General features: G+C 35.9%; 1 protein-coding gene and 1 pseudogene across 3 annotated transcripts in view; both read right to left on the bottom strand.

Annotated features, from left to right (window-relative positions):
• Positions 1–21,900, bottom strand: part of LOC125831646 (uncharacterized) — an 831,707-nt gene that overhangs the window by 162,812 nt on the left and 646,995 nt on the right. The gene's annotated exons all lie outside the window — the stretch shown is intronic.
• On the bottom strand, positions 1,203–19,992 carry LOC125831656 (F-box protein PP2-B10-like; annotated as a pseudogene).

Genomic DNA, 21,900 nt, shown 5'->3' with positions numbered 1-21,900 from the left:
TTAGCAAGTTTAACTATTGTGGCAGATTAGTAACTAATTAGAAATTAGTTGGTTAGTAGACCTAGATTTTAGTATTTTTCAATTTTTTGGTAAGCCTATTTATAGGCAGGTTAAGAGGCCGTTGACCCCTGGAAAACTAACTAAGGCTAATCTTAATGGTCCATGCTCCACAAGATGCATGACTTCCTCAACAAAAATCTGTACGAGGATAAATAAATAGGAAATATTAACATGAATTCAACCTTTCTTGTCTTTTTGTCAACATCATAAGTAAACACAACCAAGATGAGTATACTAAGGTGAATGGATGTCAGTCTGCTCAGAGTATCCAGATATACGTGCTAAATGTGTCTTGCTTCTTAGGATAGCCCGAAAGTTTGATGTCACCCTCGATATATCCCCCCGTCTTTCTTCCAGCCAATACATCCATCAATGTTTTTTTTCTAGCACCACTTACTCCCAACAAATCTACCAAACCACCAGGCCTGAAAGCTCCACTTACGCCCTTAAGAAGTACCAATTTAACTTCAGTAGCACTTTGAGCTTTCATTGCTTGCAAGTATCGTGAAAGTAACATATCTTTTGAAAATGAAGGATTAGCATTGCTAGTTGATCAATAACATTTCCTGGATAGGTAGTTACCTGAGGTGATGGAATACGGTTCAATATTGGAGTCTTCTTTCGCTGTGCTAGTCGTTTGGGCATCTTCAGTGTCTTCTGATATCATAGCTTGCGGCTTACCAAATGTTGTAGATATTCATAATGAACTTTTAACATATAAATGGAGAAATCTGAGAGATACTCACGTTTTAGGTAAGAGAATGCAACATTTTTGCAGACCCCATGACAAGTGATTCTACCGCAACAAAAACCTCCAGATATGATGTTCCAAAAATATATGCATGTGATTTCACAAATTTTACTAGGTAAATAAATTTATAGCATTATACAGAACAATTACAATGGCATTAGGAGCTGGCACAAAAATGGTTGATCTTCTAACAAATCTTTGGAATATTTGATAATACATTCAATACCTTGTTAAAAAAACTGATTCTTGTTTATCAACTATGCATTATCAAACCAAATACAATTCTCTCTCCGTACGCTCTTCGGGAAGGACAATATAGATAAGAAGTATTTGACTCAATCCAGATGTGGCCAAAATAACAGGCAAAGTAAGAGGAGGATCCTTCTCTTCTTTATTCTGGACGTAACTCAAATCCTTGAACAATGAGACCGTGTTTTCAACTGCAATGCCTAATCTCCATCAATCGCGCTTCAACATTTCTGTCTTATCCTATATCATTAAAAAAAGTTTCCCATTTTTTTTATTTCATCTATCCATCCCCTCTTTCCAAGGGTAGCCTCGCTCTAGGTCCTCGTCCTAAAAAATGGACAACTTTAGCTTGTGTCTCTACTTCATGGTCGCTCTCAGAATCAACAAATCTAAAAACTGCCTTAACATTTCTATTGACATAAAATCCATCTTCTAAGTAGTGCATTTGTACTTTAGTTTTCAATTCACACTTCACACTTCACAGTGACTTTAAGTTCAAAACTTCACATTATACAAAACGTCAAAACCTAAAGCAAGAACCTATTCCTCTTAATTTCTCTTTGTGTTACACTTTTATAATTTTTTTCATATTAATTATTATTGTTCTATTTTATGAGAATTTGTAAAGTTACATTATTGTCTTGTCGTGTCAAATTGTTAGAAATGTCATATATTTATTTTATAAGCATTTTTTTAACGGTTAAACCGAAAATAGAACCATTAAGGACCAAATCCAATAAACCAAAAATCGATAAAAAAAATATCTTATTGGTTTAGTGTACTCAAAGATCGAAAACTGATAAAATGAATCATTAATACATTAAACCAAGCCGAATAGACCGATGCATACCCCTAATCGTTCAAAACAAATACATCATAAAAATAATCAAATTAAAATGGAATTTACCAGTTTACCTCCATCAAGTAGAATGAGAGAATGACATTGACTAAAAAGAGCTCTTTTTTGGTGTTGCAAACATGAGGAAACTTATATGATCTATCATTTAGTTAATCAGAGGGCAAAGATCTTCCCCAAATTTTATCTGATTCTACAACAAATTTGAATTCTTTTGTTAATTTTTTTTATCTTGCTGCATTTGCTGAAGTTGTTTTTCAAATTATTTAAAAAATGCACCCTCCTAGCAGCCTTTCAAAATAATTCATTGGATCAATGGACTTAGAAAAATTCATATCAAAATTCTTACAAAAGTTTATAATTGAGAAAAGGACCAATTGTGATTGGAGACTGGTTTAATCAGATAAGGTAACATAATAAATAAATATTTAATAATTTTATTTTAGGGGAGCTATTAAAAATAAAGATTACATTTTGGAGCCAAAATATTGACGTCAGGGGCATTTGGGGGCTGAAAGGTGGATGAATGATAGTTTCGTACTAATTCAAATAGTTGAGGGGCATTTTAGTCCCTTCTCCGTTCTTTTATTTGTAGATTAACTAATTAAAAGAGTCAAACTTATTTAAAGTTCATGTAAGTCTATTGCGACCAATATTATGTAAAAATAAAAATAAGAAGTATGAGAAATATTCTATTCTGGCATACCACATATAAACATGTGATTGGAAAATTAAGTCTCATAGAAAGCGTTGGACCTAAGTAAACGTATAATCAAAATGAATTGTGATCTTAAGTTCTCAAATAACTTGATCGCTTATATATAATTTTTTTCTTCCATTATTGTGCCTTACTTTCCGCTAGATCTGTAGGTCTCAAGACAACTTCATTGTGATTTTAGGTCTACTTTGTCACCTTATAACATCTCTATTCACTATTGTTTCATACAATTTACATTTAAATAATTTATGATTTAACCATGATAAATTAGACAATTTGGTGTAAACATCATATGTGAATAAGATTTTACCGAACTCGTTAAGTATCTGGATGTCAATGTAGAACAAGACCATACCATTTGTTTTACCTTTCTAGGTTTATTTATATAATAATAAACTGCTACAAACAAATTTATCTAATACAAACAAGTTATTTATTTCGAATCTTAGTAACTCACCAAGCACTAAATCCCGAATAAGCTTCAACCCCTTACTCGTGCCTCTGCGTGTGGTTATGTTTTAGGCCCCATTCCATACCATAAAATATGTTTGACAAAGTTTTAAAAAATGTTAGATTGGAATGGACTGCATATTAGTTACCTCCATCAATTAGAACACAAGAGTCACAAAGACTAAATTAAAGCTCCTTTTCAGAGGAGCAAGCTCGCGGGGAAACATATCTCGACTTAGTATCTTCATAATCATCCAACAATTTTTTTCCAAATAACGCCTGGTTCCAAGGTGGAGTTGAATACCTGTGAAATCGCTGATGAAGTCAGCTACACTTTTTTTTCCAACTGATTCACTTTGAATATCATCTAAAATGAAGGATTTGTTTTTATCATTTAAATCCTGTCACTTTTCAATATTTCTTGCTTGAGTTATTGACCATCACCTGACCTCTCACAGGGGAGACACATAATAATTTAATTTCATAAATTTGTCTAGACAAATAAATTAAGATCATTACATAGAACAATTACAATGGCAACATGAGCATATTTGATAATACATTCAATACCTTATTTTAAAAAATCTAATTCTTGTTTATCAACCACACATTATCTAACCAAATACAATTCTGTCTCGATACGTTCCTCAGGAAATACCATATAAGAAATATTCAAAGGCAAATGAGTCTAAATAAAACCAAAATGAAAGGCATAGAGGAGGATCTTTTTCTTCTTCATTCTGGACAAAACTCAATTCCTTGTACAATGAGCGCAATAGCTGGTTCTTTTTGACAACATCCGAGTTCCAATTTTTCCTCGTATATCAAGCCAACTGATTCTCTTAAGTTTAGCCACTTCAGAGAATCTACAAAAAAAATTACATTCCCTCAATAATAATATTTAATAAAGTAATTTTTTCAAAATTTAGAGTACATGGAAAGGAACCGGAAAAGTATAAAACCTGGCATCCGGGTGAGACAACCATTCCTAATGCGCTGGTGTACCATCCCACATAATTCCATGTTTTTTGTGCTGCGACCATAAGACATTTACTCCCCGTCTTCTTACCCAGCGAAAGACTCTATTTCACAGACCAAATCACAATATTAGGATTTGAAAAAAAATTAGGGGGTTGTAAAGGGCACTAGACCACTCCTACTGTATCCAATTAGGATCACAACAGGCCAACCATGCTCACTTGACATGACTAGCTACCTCAATGGTTGCCGGGATTCAGCCCACGTAACAACTAAAATAACATATCCACAACTAAAATAAAAACCTTGGAAAGATCTAACACACATTTGATCCCTCATTCAATACTAAATAAGATCATGGTCCTTCTCATATCTAGTGGATGAAATTATAATTTTCACTAAGAGTCTATTTGGAAAGTCATCTAATAATTGGAACTGGTGTAATTACTAGGGTAGTAATTACCAGCCTAGTAATTACACAACTTAGTGGTTGTTTGGTTGGGAACTAACTATCTCATGATTAATTATCCTGGTAATAGTAATCCTGGGATAACTTATCCCACCATGTATATGGGATAACTTATCTCATCACTATGGTATAAATGGTAGGATAAGCTATCCCAAACATATCAACCAAACAAGACACCAAAATTTAATTCATTTTTTAATCCTAGGACTATTTATTCCTATTCCTCACACCAAACAACCCCTTAGTAATTATGTTGACTTGTTTGTTTGACATTGTGTAATTACAAATGTCATGTTTGGTTACACAAGTGTAATCGTAAGGATATATTAAGTTTTAAAAATAAAAGTTAATTATCTAAAATTAAAAATATATATTCGACAATAAGACCTTTATAAATAATATAAAATTAAATATTTAAGATATATATTGACTTTTAAAAATATATTAATCAACAAACATATGTCTTCACTAATATGATGAAAAAATAATTACTTTTTTAAAATTAGTATATTTTAATTAATAATAAAAACTTAAAATATAAGATTTGTATGAACATCATAAAATACATGTTTGACAAAAAAGATTAAGATTATAAATATAATGTCATAAACTATGAGAATATTTGACAAAAAGATAATATATCAAGTCTAACAAAAATTAAATGACTTGCAATGTGAAATATCAAGTCAATACTACTAAAATAATTGAAACTGAAAATATAAGACAAGTCTAAATTCAAAATATTTTTTTTTAATATTATACTTTTATGTCGAATTTTAACATAACGTACATAAATATGATTTGAAGAATAGAAAAAACGTAAATCTATAACCTTATTCAAGAATAAATTCTACTTTAATTTAAAAACTAGAATACTAACAAAATTATGCTAATGAAAAAAATAAACATAGAATAAATAAATAAAATAAATAATATGATAAATCACTTGAAATGGCAAGAAGTAAATGTTTAGAATGAGAAGGAAATAAAATATAAATAATATAGAAGTAAAAAAATTAGAATAAAAAAATATGATTTGAAGAATAGAAGGAAATATGATTTGAAGAATAGAAAAATGTAAATCTATAACCTTATTCAAGAATAAATTCTACGTTAATTTAAAAACTAGAATACTAACAAAATTATGCTAATCAAAAAAATAAACATAGAATAAATAAATAAAAAAATTATACGATAAATCACATGAAATTACAAGAAGTAAATGTTTAGAATGAGAAGGAAATAAAATATAAATACTATAGAAGTAAAAAAAAATTAGAATAAAATACAAAGAATTTTAAATAATAGAATTAAAAATAAACTAAAACTAAAAATAAAAATAATAAATAATAAATTAAAAAGTAATAAATTTGTAATTACATCATGTAATTACCAGCAATTCACAGCCTCACCATGAGAATTGGAGGGTATATGTTACACTCACACTTTAAGTTTAAGACGAGAAACAAGCCAAATAGGCAGCCCCATCAGCTATTTGACTCCCTTAGGGGCAATCTCGTCTTTTCCTTTTTTGTTTAACCCCAAACGATTAAAAAAAAGATCAACTTTCACATATAGCAAACATAAAAATCATATTTGTATGTTATAGCTATAGTTTGCATAATTGCGCTCCATAGCAAATTTTATGTTTGCTATGGAGCTTTCGATTTCTATAATTCGCTTCAAGCATCCAATTTATACAAATTGTTCAGTTTTGTATAAATTCATTTATACATTGTAATTTGTATAATAAGATTTGTATTTGTATAATTATAAGTGTATAGGACGAAAATATATGTATTTGTATTTGTATATACACTTTTCTCTTGCTTTATACAAACACAGACGCATTTTATACATTTTATACCTAAATGTATAAAATGGCTAATTGTATACCAAAAATGGCTAATTGTATACCGAATCAGATGGCAAAAGAAGGGGATCTTTACTGCGAATTACAATTAAAATAAACTATGGCTATAACATTTAATTTGAATTAATAATTTGCTATTTCATACAATTTTCCCTAAAAAACACCCTCCCTTTCAATCTGATTTACACTATTTCATCACTCAATATTCCTCTCTTCTTCTTCTCCAAAACTGACGCAAGAAATCCAAGAGACGGCTCAAAGACTCAAGCCTAATATTCCCTCACTTTCGATCACTAGTTCTCTAAACGTTTGAGGTATGTAGAACTACTTCTCTTTTATTACCCTCCAATTCGAATTACTCTCAATAGGTCTAGGGTTGAAGGAAATTTTCTGTCTTTATCAATTAATTACATTCTTTTTCACAAATTGCTAGAAATCTGGAAACGACTCTCTAGTTCATGAATATCTGATAAGTGTTGTGAATTACATAATTCTGTGAATTTCTGCCAGATTTGTGACCGTTGTACAACATGAAATTTATGAAATCTATAAAGTTTGTAAGTCATCTGTTAAAAACAGTTTGAATTTGGCAGCAACTAAACACTTATTCTATTGGAATTTTCATAGATCTGGGAACTAGTTAGAGGACGAATTGTTTTTTTTATGGTCTTTGCGATTATTTTTCTGCTTTATATCTTTTGGACTATAGTGTTTGAATCTAAATTATTTTCCAAGGAATCATGCTGAAAACTCCAACTACTTGATATGAATGGCGAACCTAGCTAAAACCATCTCAATTTGCTTTTTAGTGTCACAAAGTGTTAATGTAGCTGGGACATGAGATGTTGAAGTAATGTATCAAGATTCTACTATTTTTATTCTCCAAAAATGCTAACTAACTATATTAGACCATAGATTATGAGGGTAGCATGGTTGAATCTTTGATATGAGCCCTAAAGTTGCAAACCTATGACATGAGCCTAATAAGGCTAAAGCACGAACATGAACCGATAAGGCTAAATTTTTTTAAGGTAAATGATCAGTAAAATAATTATCTTTCAGTATGAGATTAAGGGAGTTATGTGGTTGACCAAGAAGGAATAAGTCTAAATGACCAATGCCCGAAACTACGTTTGCCGACGTAGGATAGAGATCCTTCCGCAAGACAGATAACTCTTGTTTTTATTCATGTGTCCCAAAAAGAGATAATTATGGATCCTTGCTAGCAAATCATGTCATGTCATGTCCTATGCCCATCAAGGTATAGGATGGCTTAGCTGAGTGGGCAGAGATCAGATTATATGCGCTCACATGGTGGTTTATATCGATTCACCACTTGCTCCCATAAATAACTACTAAGTTTAACTCACTTTACGTTGACAAATACAACTTCAACTTGTGTTATTGTATTTTATTGCTTTATTGGTTCCTTTTTTTTTATTTTGCATACCAATACATTCCATGTATTGATCGTCTTTGGCGCTACATTGTTTTATGAAGTAGGTTCAGGATCTCAAGTTCGTGACCAGGCACATCACTAGGATCCCTCTCTTCTGCTATTGGTGAGCCTCCTTCCCACCAGGGAAAATTTAGACGTATTAGTTTTTTTTTTATGTTTATTTTAGTATTAAGGGTATACCGGGGCCTTGTCCTGTCAGATTTCTATCATTTAGTAAAGGCTTCACAAATTTTGTCAGATGTCAAAAAATTAATATTGTTTTCCAGAATATGGGTTAATAACTTTCAGTTTAATACATTTATGTAGTCTAAATGTATTGTGATGAAGACTTTCTTCTTTTAAGGGGTCGGGTTATCTTCATATTGTCTTCCACTTTGTTCAGTTTTATGCTTATGTGACATGCCAGAACGTTCACTCGTACTAGCAATAGTGTCGGGTGTGTGCCACATCCAAGGTTTCGGCTTGGAGCATGACAAAATTGGTATCAGAGTACATAGTTCAAGTGTCCTAGGGAGTGTGAAGTCGTGTATGGTAGAGTGTAACTTCTCGCAATATGAAATAACTAGGAAGAAGCTAATAATTGGAAATAGTCATTTTTGAAAAGAATGAAAATCTGGAAATTTGTTTAAGTTAGGAAAAGTTGAGTTTTGGTCAACTTCAAATGGCCATAACTCCTAGCTCAGGATGATTTAGGTGTACTTCCAGCTATGGTTGGAAATCTCTTGGAATGATCTTTCCAACGCCGCCGAGTTTACGCAATTCCAAGTTCGTATGAGTAAGTTATTCCCTTTGGAAGTTGGGCTGTTGGATTAAGGAAAGTCTAATCCAGATTTTGGAAGGGTAATTTAGTCTTTTCCTTCCCTAATTATTCTAATTTGTTTTTAGGAGTTTAATTGGGGTAAATTCAGATTTTATTCAGTTTAGAAAAGTGAATTTTACGCTAGGGCTTGGAGAAGAGGAGAAAAGAGGAGAAAGGAGAAGAACGTTCAAGATTCGTCGATTTCGTAAAGGTAAGCTTGTGGATTTCGTCGGGGGTGATCCCTACAAGATATGTGAGATCACATAGCATTGGGTTAGTTCGCCCACGCGCCAACCATGATTTAATTCAGTGGATTTAAATCTTTGAAATTTTAGAAATTGAGTTTATGATGAACATTGTTGAAAGTTTCGTTGAATTCTTGTGGGTTGTGTTGTTGAAGTTTCTTGATGATTTGATTCATGTTTCCAGGTGAAATTTCGGGTTGAATCTATTGTATATTGAGGGTATTAATGATTCTAAGTGTTTGGGGAAAGAACCAAGTGAAATTAGTGGGTTTAGAGTAGAAAAACGAAGAAAAAAGTTCAGAGTTTTCTGGGGAGGGGGCTGGGGCGCCGCGCCTCCTCGAGCGCAACAAAAGTTCCTCTGAACTTTGGGCTTTGGAGCGCCGCGCCAGCCAAAGCGCCACAGAAAGCTCTCTGAACTTTGAGGGTTGGCGCCCCGCGCCTCTCAGAGCGCTAGGGACGCCAGTTCTCCCCATTTCTTCCCCACCTTTTCGTACTTGTTCCTTAGCAATATACCTATGTTTTCTAGTTGATTCCAACACTCTAAGGTACATCTAAACATCATGAAATCATCCATAAACATGAGATCATAAACCTTGAATCCATCATCCAATTCAAGGAAAGTTAGGATCAAAGTCAAGAGAAGCAAATAGCTAAGTCTAGAAGTTAAAAAGCAAGTCAATGCAAAGTTTGTAAAATTTTCAAAAGTCTTTAACGAATATTTTAACTTTGTTTTAAGACTTAAGTTTCAAGTTAAGCAAAGAGTAAAGAGTTGAGTTCATTTCTCAAAAATCTATAAGGGAACTAAGTATTCCCAAAGAGTTTATAAATGTTTTCACATTTGAGCAAGAAAAGGGAACATCGATTCCAAGAGAGCTTTTAAGCTAAGTTTTGAGTAACTATCTCAAACCAAAGAAAGAAGTTTGTTTTACATATGAGCTAAGTATATTTTGGGAGTAGTATTGAGCACCAATATGGGGATGTGAGTTCATATTAACTCAAGTCTCCATAAACCATGTAGCCATCACGGGTAGTAAAGGATCATACTTTTTTAGATGACTCCTTAAGATGCTTTTAGCATAGACTAGTGGATCCACTAAGTTAAGCGTTCTGTATGATGACAAAGTATAGGACAGTTCTGGCAGCGTGGGCAAGACGTTGTATCACTACTTAGGCTCATTGTGCTGGTTGTCGGTTATAGAATCTCCCACATAAACTATATTACTTTATTATATAAATAAAGTTGAGTTTGTTATTGCATTTCTTTAACGAACTAAGTTGTGTTCCACTGTTTTATAAAGATTTTCATATATATATTGCATGTGTTTTATTGCTTTATATTTAGTTGAGTTATTCATGAGTTGAGAAGAGCCAAGGTAAGTGTTCTTTTAGATTCCTTTCAAGCTTAAGTTATGTTTAGCATTCCAACTCGCATACTCGTACATTCAATGTACTGATGTCAGTTGGCCTGCATCGTCTTATGATGTAGACGCAGGTAACCAGGATCAACATTCAGTGCCTCAATGATCAGGTTCAGCACTCAGAGTCAGTTGGTGAGCCTTCTTGCTTCCGGAGGGCTCCTTTTTACATTACTTTCTAGTTTTCTGTTGTTAAGATGATCGGGGGTCCTGTCCCAACATCCCTCTTTGTTTTAGAGGTTTCATAGACAATTAGTAGTTCAATTGTCTTTACTTTATCATTAAGATGTTGTTTAAAGACTTCAGTTGCTGTTTTGGCTAAGTTTTATATCTCTTTAAAGTTATGTTTTGAGATTATCTTGTTAAGTTAAGTCCTCCGCTGAGTTATGTAAGCCAGGCCAAGGGTTCACTTGGGGCTAGCAATGGTTCTCGAGTGCTAGCCACGTCCGGGGTATAGGCTCGGGGCGTGACAAACTTAGTATCAGAGTTTGCCTACAACAATATTTACCACGCTAGCATCTAAATGGCTCCTTATGAAGCTCTTTATGGGAGGAAATGCAGATCCCCTATTGGATGGTTTGAAGTTGGTGAAGCTGGGTTGATAGGACTAGATTTAGTGCATCAAGCGGTGGAGAAGGTGAAAGTGATTCAAGAGAGGTTGAAGATGGCACAGAGTTGTCAGAAATCCTACACTGATGTTAGGAGAAGAGAGTTAGAGTTTGAAGTAGATGATTGGGTGTATCTAAAAGTTCACCCATGAAGGGTGTTATAAGATTTGGTAAGAAGGGGAAGCTTAGTCCCCGGTATATTAGACCTTACCGAATATCGAAGAGGATTGGCAAAGTAGCTTATGAGTTGGAACTACCACAAGAGTTAGCCGCGGTTCATCTGGTGTTTCACATCTCCATGTTGAAAAAGTGCATGGTCGATCCATCATTGATCATACCAACTGAAGATATTGGGATCAAGGATAGCCTATCTTATGAAGAGATTTCGGTTCAGATTCTAGATCGCCAAGTTCGCAAGTTGAGAACAAAAGAGGTAGCATTAGTCATAGTCCTTTGGACGAACCAATTTGTTGAAGAAGCTACTTGGAAAGCTAAAGATGATATAAAGAAGAGATATCCACATCTCTTTGAGTCTGGAGAAAATGCAGACCAAGGTACTAATTCTCTTCTTAGTACTTTTTAAATTATGAGTGAGCATGTTGTTTGTTTACAATTGCTTGTTGGACGTTTGAACTTGATGTTACACCTTTAGCCTAGTAAGAGTACTCTCATTCGAGGAAGAATGTTCCCAAGGGGGAGATATTGTAACATCTCGCAGTATGAAATAACTAGGAAGAAGCTAATAATTGGATATAGTCATTTTGGGAAAGAATGAAAATCTGGAAATTTGTTTAAGTTAGGAAAAGTTGAGTTTTGGTCAACTTCAAACGACCACAACTCCTAGCTCAGGATTAGTGAGGTGTACTTCCAGATTATGTTTGCGCGATTCTGAGTTTGTATGTTATGCCCTTTGGAAGTTAGGTTGTTGGATTAAGGAAAGTCTAATTCAGATTTTGGAAAGGTAATTTAGTCTTTTCCTTACCTAATTATTCTAATTCATTTTTAGGAGTTTAATTGGGGTAAATTCATATTTTAGTCAGTTTAGAAAAGTGAATTTTACACTAGGTCTGGGAGAAGAGGAGAAAAGAGGAGAAAGGAGAAGAACTTTCAAGATTCGTCGATTTCGTCGAGGTTAGCTTGTGGATTTCGTCGGGGGTGATCCCTACAAGGTATGCGAGATCACATAGCGTTGGGTTGTGCAATAAATATAAAAATAGAGTGTAGGTGTGAATTTGGTAGGTCGAAGAAGTGAGAGAAAGTGAGTGACATGAGACTTTTAAACCTATGGCTTGTAAAGACCGTCCAGTTCTTGCCTGTTCGGCGATATAAATTGAATTCACCTAATTATTCGGCGACACGCCAAATGTTTAATTAGTTCACCAAATGTCACAGGATCTCCAGCTCCTGTGAAGATTCCAACGGCAGTCTACAATGCAATCGCTGACATGGTCGGCGATGCGCCATTAATTTTTATTGAACCCCAAGTTTTACAGAATCCCAACTGACATTGCTTTGAATCACACGGCGGAAAGAGTCGTGCTCGCCGATGACATCGGCGATCCGCCAACTGGACTTGTTGTTTGCCTCCATATATTATTTCACTCTCTTCCCTTGCTTCAACCTGTACAAACTACACACAATTATTTTCTCAAAGTAAAACAAAGCAATAAAGGGTTTTGGGTTGCCTCCCAAATAGCGCCTTAGTTAACATCGTGGCACGACGTTAGTCCACCTTATACTCTCACCCTTGGGGTTAGCCATAGTGTCACTAGGCAAGCCCCCTTACTGTCTCGGATTTAGGTGAGACGAGATATGACCCATTTGGGTCTCCAACTGCTTGATTGAAATAGAATGGGAGGTAACGGTCTAGCTGAGGGTGGAAACATCCTCTTTCATGCCTTTCAGCAGTTTGTCTGACATTTCAACTCTATTGAGGATGCGCGAAAGCATATCCTCAGACCTACTACCCTCCGAGTCCTTTGGCTTTTGGCATTCGTGGGGAGGCACATATTTTTCTTTCTCCCCATCTTTCCAATTAGGATTTCGGTCTCTCCATTCTCGATCCTTCCATCCCTCATCTCTATCCCAACCTTGATTTCCACCCTGCCTTGGGTAATTTGATCGATAACCACCACCTTGGTTGCCTAGGAAGTTTACCTCTTCATTATACAAGGCGTCGAAACTTGCCTCCTCAGGATTTGCACACCCGATCCCCACAACATTGACACCACAAGTACCAGCCCCCATGACATTTTTGGATAGAATATCAAGTTGTGTCATGATCTTGCCCATATTTTGATCTCTCTCATTGTCTTTTTCAACCTACTCCTTAGATAGCTGAAATGTGACCGGTGAGACTTGATGTTCACGGGTGTACCACGCCCTTTTGATGGTTGTCATACCATCAAGGAGTTGAGCTACCACTGCGTATGGTTGTTGCATTAATCCTCTGGGTGAGAGTTGGTCAACTACACCCTTGTTTACCGAGTCTAGACTCTGGTAGAAGTATTGAAAGAGCACATTGTCAGGAAGACCATGTTTTGGGCATTGTTGCACCAGTTTTTTAAATCTAAGCCAGGTTTCGTGCAGAAGTTCACCATTCAGACGCTTGAAGCTTTCAATGCTATCCCAGATAGTCATCATCTTCGAAGGAGGGAAAATCTCACATTGAATGCATTCACCAACTCTTCCCACGAAGTGATTGAGTTACGTGGCAACTCGGCTAACCACTTGCATGCTTCACCCATCAATAAGAAAGGAAATAACCTCAATCGAATTGATTCCTAAGAAATTGTTTTGAATGAGAATGGTCCATACACATCTACGAAGTTTCGAAGATGCTCGTGTGGGTCCTTATGAGCTAATCCGCTGAAAAGCCCCTTTAGTTGTAGAAGTTGCAACATGGTGCTTGTTATGTGGAATACTTTGTTTCCTTCTGCTGGGGGTAGACGAATAGCTCCAATACCTCCCATAAGATATGGTTCATTGAGATTGGGTTCTTGGACGTCATGGAGATTTTCGATGTCATTCTGATGGCCCACCTGGCTCCCGTTACTACTGTTGATACTCATGCTTTCTGCAATGTTTCCACAATCAATAAAACAAAACTGAAAGTTAAGTTAGTAAACTATAACAAACAAGAGCAACAATTCTATTAGACTGAAAATTTTCACATAACACCACTTCCCAGCAGCGGCGTCATTTTGATGCTTATCGTGACCAACAACACTGACCTACGGTATGAGTGTCTACAATCATCGATAATATAGTAACCCAACCAATGGTTTGGGTCGTGTCCCAAGGAAGAGGTTTTGAGAATTAATAACCAATTAGAATTTCATTCAAGTTAGTCGTAGTTAAAGACATTTGTGATAAAAGACATTGTAAATTAAAGGGGGTGACACAAAAGTGTCAAATATCAAAAGGGGGTTTTATAACAAGTATTAAAACAACAAAATAAACAAGAAAATCAAGTATGGGGAAAGATTCTTGGGATGTGACTGCAATACAAGTTGAGATAAATTGTTGGGTGCATGTTTTCGATAGGAGATTTGCAAAATAATAGTGACTAGGCTAAGCTTTAAATGGAAACAAGCTCCTTCTTGGGCAACTTACCCCGTTTCAAATGTGTTCCTCTCGGACACCCATTTGCCGCATGAAAACCAGTCTAAGCCTTACCCCACTCACTCTCTCGAGCTGAGTGCTAGGATATGGGACTAGGGCTCACCCTCTCGAGCTAAACCTCATGTCGACCCACTTCTTAGGCCATCAGTCTAGTGGTTTTGGTTTCGTGACTTCCCTCTCGGGCAAGCCGAAAACACAGGTGTGGCTTTGTATTTGCAACTACAAACCTTTTAGATTAAACCACAACCACTAGGTGAAATCACCATTAAAATACATATAACCTATCAGCAAGCAAGACCCAACAAGAATATCAACCCATATTTGCTAAATCACACCCCAAGAATGGGGGGTTTTTAGCCACACATCAAGAAATAAGAAATTATACCTAACATGATAATTAAATCAACTAGGTATAAGAAATTAAACCTTGAATTAAGCAAAGGAATATGATTAGAGAAGAGTCACTTCCAACTTGGGGAAAAAGAACTCCTTTCTTCAAGACTCCACAAAATCCTCTCCAAACTTGAGAGAAAAATAACAGCTAGAATATGTTCTAAAGTGAAAAAAAAATTGTTCCACACTCCAATATCCTTAAGACTACAATTCTAAATAGTATTTATAGTTTTTATAGATTGTGCTGCGGAGGATTGTTCCGCGACATTAGTCGAGATCGCCGATGAACTCGGTTATCCGCCCTTTGGTCAGCTCATCACCTTCAGTGTCTTGCCTTTAGCATCCTCGCATTCTAGATCATTGGGCGGTATAGCACTGCTTCGCAGAACTTATCGGCGACTCGCCGACTGCTCTTTTCCTCGCCTTTTGATCCACTTCCTTGAAGGCTTCGCGTACTGGAACGAAGGGCGGTTCATGTCGTTTCATTGACTCGCCAAGTTAAACTCGGCGATCCGCATGATTCCATTTCTTATTCTTTTCAGCCCTATTTTCTCCATTTTGTGCCTAAGTGTCCATGCTTCGATTAAAATTTCAAATACCTGAAACTTCAGCATTTTAATCAGGTATTGGGATAAAACAAGCATTCAAGGACACTATTTCCATTAAAATAAAGCCCTAAAGGAATCCAATTTGTGGACTCATCATCAGCGAGGCCATATTCAGGCAGAGTGCCCATCAGAAAGGAAGGGCAGTTGGGGAAATAGGGGCCAATCTTTTGCTTTGGCCACCCAAATGGGTCGAGGTACTACTTCGAGAACCAGTGGAACTCAGAATCGCTTGTATGCTTTGGGAAATCGCCAGTATTTGGAAGCTTCTCCTGATGTTGTTACTAGTATGTTACGAGTTATCTCTGATGATGGTTATGTATTACTTGAGCATGGTGCCACTCTATCCTCTGTAATCCCTTATATTGCCTTGAAATTTGGGATCAGCCTTACACAAATTCTCGAGCCTTTCTTTATTTGTACTCCTGTTGGTGGATCTATTGTTGCTAGAAAACTTTATAGAAATTTTATAGTAACTATACTCCATAGAGACACCATAGTTGGCTTAGTTGAGTTGGATATGGTGGACTTTGATGTCATTTTGGGTATGGACTGGTTATACTCGTGCTATACCAGGGTTGACTGTAGAACTAGGGTAGCAACATTCCAATTTCCCGATGATCCAATTTTTGTGGGGAAGGGTAGACTAGTTGTGCCTAAAGGAAAATTCATATCTTATCTTAAGGCTCGCAAAATGATTTCTAAGGGGTATATCTATCACCTAATTCGGGTCAAGGATTCCAAAATAGAAGTTCCAGCACCAATCAGTTTTTGTTATTAATGAGTATCCAGAATTTTTCCCTGAAGATCTCCACGGAACCCTCTTGATAGAGAAATAGACTTTGGGATTGATGTTCTTCCCGACACTCAGCTTATCTCCATTCCTCCATATAGAATGAATCCTACAGAGTTGAAATAGTTGAAGGGGCAGTTAAAAGATCTCCTTGATAAGGGGTTCATTAGACCTAGTGTTTCCCCTTGGAGTACCCCTTTCTTATTCGTGCGTAAAAAGGATGGTTCCCTTCATATGTAAATTGATTATCGGCATCTGAACAAGGTAACCATAAAGAATAAGTATCTTCTTCCCAAGATAGATGACTTGTTCAATCAACTCCAAGGTACCAGGTGTTTTTTCTAAAATATATCTCAAGTTTGGCTAACATTAGCTAAACTCGATATGGTCACTTTGAATTTCTAGTCATGTCCTTTGGTTTGCCTAATGCTGCTGCAGCTTTTATGGACCACATGAATATGGTGTTTGAGCAGTACCTTGATATGTTTGTGATTGTCTTTATTGATCCTGGTTCAAACATCTTAGGATCCTGGTTCAAACACTTAGAGACCATAAGTTGTATGCTAAGTTTTCCAAGTGTTAATTCTCGCTATATTCAGTGGCTTTCCTTGGTCACATCATTTCCAGTGAGGGGATCAATGTGGATTCTCAAAAGATTTAGGTTGTGAAGAATTGGCCCAGACCCATAACCCATACTGAAATTAGGAGTTTCTTGGGCTTGGCTGGTTATTACAGAAGATTCGTGAAAGGTTTTTCATCTATTACCGCTCCATTGATAAAGCTAACCCAGAAGACATCTAAGTTCCAGTTGTCTAAAGCATGCGAGAAGAGCTTTCAAGAGTTGAAAATTCGGTTGACTTCTACTTCTGTGTTGACCCAACTAGAGGGAGCAAATGGTTTTATTGTCTATTGTGATGCCTCGAGAGTTGGTATTGGGTGTGTTTTGATGCAGAATGGTAAGTTCATAGATTATGCCTCTAGAAAACTTAAGAACTATGAGAGGAACTATCTGACTCATGATCTTGAGTTGGAAGCACTGGTGTTCACCTTGAAGATTTGTCGTCATTGTCTCTATGGGGTACATGTTGATATTTTCACTGACCACAAGAGCCTGCAATATGTTTTTTACTCAGAAGAAGTTGAATCTCAGGTGGTTGAGGTAGCTTGAGTTGCTTAAGGATTATGATATGAGTTTGTTTTATCATCCCGGTAAAGCAAATATGGTTGTAGATGCACTTAGTAGGTAATCCATGGAGAGTCTTGTTCATGTAGAGGAAAGAAAGAAAGGGCTTACAAAATATATTCAGCGGCTTGCAAATCTAGGAGTCTGACTCATAGATTTTTAAAATTGTGGTGCAGTGGTTAAAAATACGTCTGAATCATCTTTGGTGTTTGAAGAGAAACAGTACAATAACCCCATTTTGTTACAGGTGAAGAAGGAGGTTTGCAACCATAGGGTTATGACTTTTGAACAAGGGGGAGATAGTATTTTGAGGTATGAAAATATATTATGTGTTCCGATGTTGATGGGCTCCGAGAGAGGATTATGTCAGAAGAGCACCACTCCATCTATTTTGTTCATCCGAGCTCCACAAAGATGTACCATGACTTAAGAGAAATTTATTGGTGGAATATCATGAAGAAATATATTACCAAATTTGTTGCTAAGTATCCGAATTGCTAGTAGGTTAAAGTTGAACACCAAAGACCTGGTGGTTTGGCCCAAAATATAGCCCTTCCAGAGTGGAAGTGGGAGATAATAAATATGGACTTCATAACAGGTCTACCGTGTACTCGCTGTCAACATGATTCGATTTGGGTAGTAGTGGATATGATGACTAAGTCAACCCATTTCTTGCTTGTTAAGTTGACACATTCTGCCGAGGATTATGCTAGGTTGTACATTCAGGAGTTTTCAGTTTGCATGGGACCCCTGTGTCCATTATTTCTTACAGAGGCACCCAGTTCACTGCTAACTTTTGGAGGTCTTTTCGAAAAGGTTTGGGGATGCAAGGGAATCTCAGTACCGCTTTCCACCCTCAGACTGATGGCCAAGCGGAGTGTACCATCCAAACACTAGAGGACATGTTGAGGGCTTGCGCTTTAGACTTTAAAGGTATCCGAGATTATCACTTACCTCTTATAAAGTTTTCTTATAATAACAACTATCACTCCAATATACTTATGGCATCGTTTGAGGCCTTCTATGGTTAGAGATGTCGATCTCCGATACGGTTGTACGAAGTAGGTGAAGCTAAGTTTTCGAGACCATATTTGGTTCACCAAGCTATGGAGAAGGTTAAGGTTATTCGGGAAAGGTTGAGGACTTCTCAGAGCCGCCAAAGTGTTTGGTTTGTTGTATTCAAAATAATAAATCTTAAGAACAACATATATGTTTACAAAAATTCCCTTCATGAATGTGAAAAGTATTATATTAAAAGTGTTTAAAGGGATACTTTTTTCATTAAGTCATTTATCCCGGGATTACCATACCACCCAAGGGAAGGGATAACTTATCCCGATACTAATTATGAATTCCAAGATAAGTTATCCCGAACTTGCCAACCAAATAACAAACTAAATAGCACTAAAATTTAATCACAAGACTATTTGAAGTTATCATTCACACCAAACGACCCCTAAGGGTATATCGGGGCCTTGTCCAAGCAGATTTCTATCATTTAGTAGAGGCTTCACAGATTTTTTTCAGATGTCAAACAATCGATCTTGCTTTCCAGAATATGGGTTTATAACTTCCAGTTTAATACATGTATGTAGTCTAAATGTACTGTGATGAAGACTTTTCTATTATAAAGGGTTGTGGTTATCTTCATATTGTATTCCACTTTGTTTAGGTTTTTTTCTAGTTTTATGTTCATGTGACATGCCAGAATGTTTGCCCATACTAGCAATAATGTCGGGTGCGTGCAACGTCCAAGGACTCGGCTTGGGGCGTGACAATATGACTACCCCTTCCAATTACACCAAATTACATGTTGACCAAGTAATTACATGCCAACCAAACATGTCAAACAGGTAATTATACCAAATTCAATTACTAGGGTGACTTTCCAATCAGGCCCAAAGAGAATTTAAAATATAAAGAGGTAAAATTATGGGAAAAAACCAAGGAAATTCGACACATTGTGTATGCACAATTTCTTTTACCTATCTACATGGTGTAATTTTCCAACTATAGGGTATAAATTGATAGCCCTCGGATAAAAGTAGCTCTGTCACAGGTTACAGATCTAGTGTTCAAGCTCCTGACGTTGTGGCCTTACCACTAAATTAGATTTAATAAAAGCCAAAATCATGAAAAGTAAGTCAAACACAAAAAGATGGGGGGGGGGGGGGGGGGGAGGGAGGGAATGAAGAAATCATACCAATTTTCCTCCATCAAGAAGAATAGAAGAGTCGCATAAACTAAAGTAAAGTTGTTTCTTGGAAGGAAAAACCATTAAAGAGCCTGATCCAGAAATAGCTTATTGATAATCAGATGGCACAAAAATCTCCCAAATGTTGTCAGATTCTGCAGCAGACAGGAATATCTACGAGAGGGCTGAAGACCTAGCTACATCTTTCGGCGATGTTAGAGAGAGAATTTTTTATATGCAACCTTCAGGCAAACAATCCATCAGAAAAAACTCAATGGATTAAAGTTTCTGAGTTTATGTACTATTTATATAGAAATAAAATGAAGATTACAAGATTTTGAAAATACAGATTATGTTTAAATAAAATTGAAGAACATAAATGAAAACTATTTAACAATTAATATAAGAAAATGTCCAAAATAGTTTATCAAGTTAGGCCTTCGATTCAAAATTATCCCTTATACATATACTTTTGTACACTAATGGTCCATCAAGTATGTAAAACTGGTGCACTCTTAGAGTCACGACCCAAATATTGGTGTGATGACACATGTTTTATACCACCAAGACAGGTTCAACTAATTAAGCTTCTATAAGGTAAATGCGGAAGTTATAAAAAAATAAAGGACTAGACAATACATGCATATGTGGAAAAACGTAATATAACTCAAATACCCTCAAAATCCGATGTCACGTGTACAAGCCTCTAAGTATTACAACAGAAATACAAGTCTGAATGTCTCTATTTCTAGAATAGAACAAGGAAATAATGAAAGAGTAAGTGATTCTTCCAGGGAAACAAGCAACTACATCATGAACTTCAAAAGAAAGCCTCAGACGAAGATGAGAAGGAGTAATCAAAACGATTCAAACTTGTAACCTACACAAGTGTAGAAAGGAAGTGAGTGAATACCAAACAACAATGGTACTTAACAAGCATCCCTAGCTAACCTAAGTAAAACAATACTGAACACAAGTACTCCAACACACCATCCGAACTTCCTCATACTGCAACCTGCATAGAAATCAGACCAGCCCATCCTAACAATTTACTTATAAGAGAACAACACAATAAAAATATCCATCGTAATTCACATATCAGAATATCTATAGCATCAACATCACACTTCATATCCAAATACCCACGAACATAACAACTCACTCATAAATTCCATGAATGATGAAGTGCATGAAAATGTGGTGCAATGTAAATGTTAAATAACGTGATGCATGCATGTCATAATAATACACACCAGCTGCACAAACATAATAGGACACATGGAGGGCATATATGCCCATGCGTCAAAACATTCACCGTTCGGGACCCATGAGGGACGTATTAGTCCATGCATCCACCAGAACCATTTTCCATCGGCATAAATATCACTCGCCAAAACCATTTCCAATCGGTATAAATATCACTCACTAGAATCATTTTTCATTGGCATAAATATCACTTGTCGAAACAATTTTTATTTGACCATTTGGAAATTTGGTCAAAATCGACCAAAAAAGTCATCCCCATAGGCTAAGGGTAAATCTAATTTTTATAGGAAAACATGATACCCAAAGATTTAGGAATGCACACGCGAAATTTCTTTGAAAAGTGAGTTAGAAATCATTATCAAAAGCCCAAACCACAAGATTAAAGTTCATGAGAAAACCCCCTAATAACCTGAGCAAAGACCCCGGCTAAAATCTAAAATATTTCTTATAAAATATCTTACCCATGATTAGGGAAGTTCATATGAAGTTTCATCGAAAATGGAGTTAAAATCAACCTTCAAATCCTTAATTTATTAAACCTCAACTTTACCGGGAAACCCCTAATTTCTCAAGCTTCTACGCAGTTAATATGATGAAAATAATTGATGAATCAACAAGTTTATGTCAAAATTAGTTTACCCACAACATAAAGATCCTAATATATATTTGTCATAAAAGATTGAACCCAAATTGATAAAACCCCAATTCCCCCCCCCCCCCCCCCAAGAAATAAATGAATAAGGAAACAAACAAGATAAAGAAATCATGAGAGAATGTCGAAATGAGGATTGGATACCAACCCCCATATTAAAGCGAGAAGAATACAACAAGAATCACTCCATTCCGAGCTCTAGAACTCCCAATATGCTCAAAATACCAAATGAACATGGTCTGAACAACAATATTTACTCC

Source organism: Solanum verrucosum, unplaced genomic scaffold (assembly GCF_900185275.1).
Source record: "Solanum verrucosum unplaced genomic scaffold, falcon-dt-bn FXZP01000049.1, whole genome shotgun sequence".
In the NCBI taxonomy this organism is placed as follows: Eukaryota; Viridiplantae; Streptophyta; class Magnoliopsida; order Solanales; family Solanaceae; genus Solanum; species Solanum verrucosum.
This window is presented reverse-complemented; position numbering and strand designations above follow the sequence as displayed.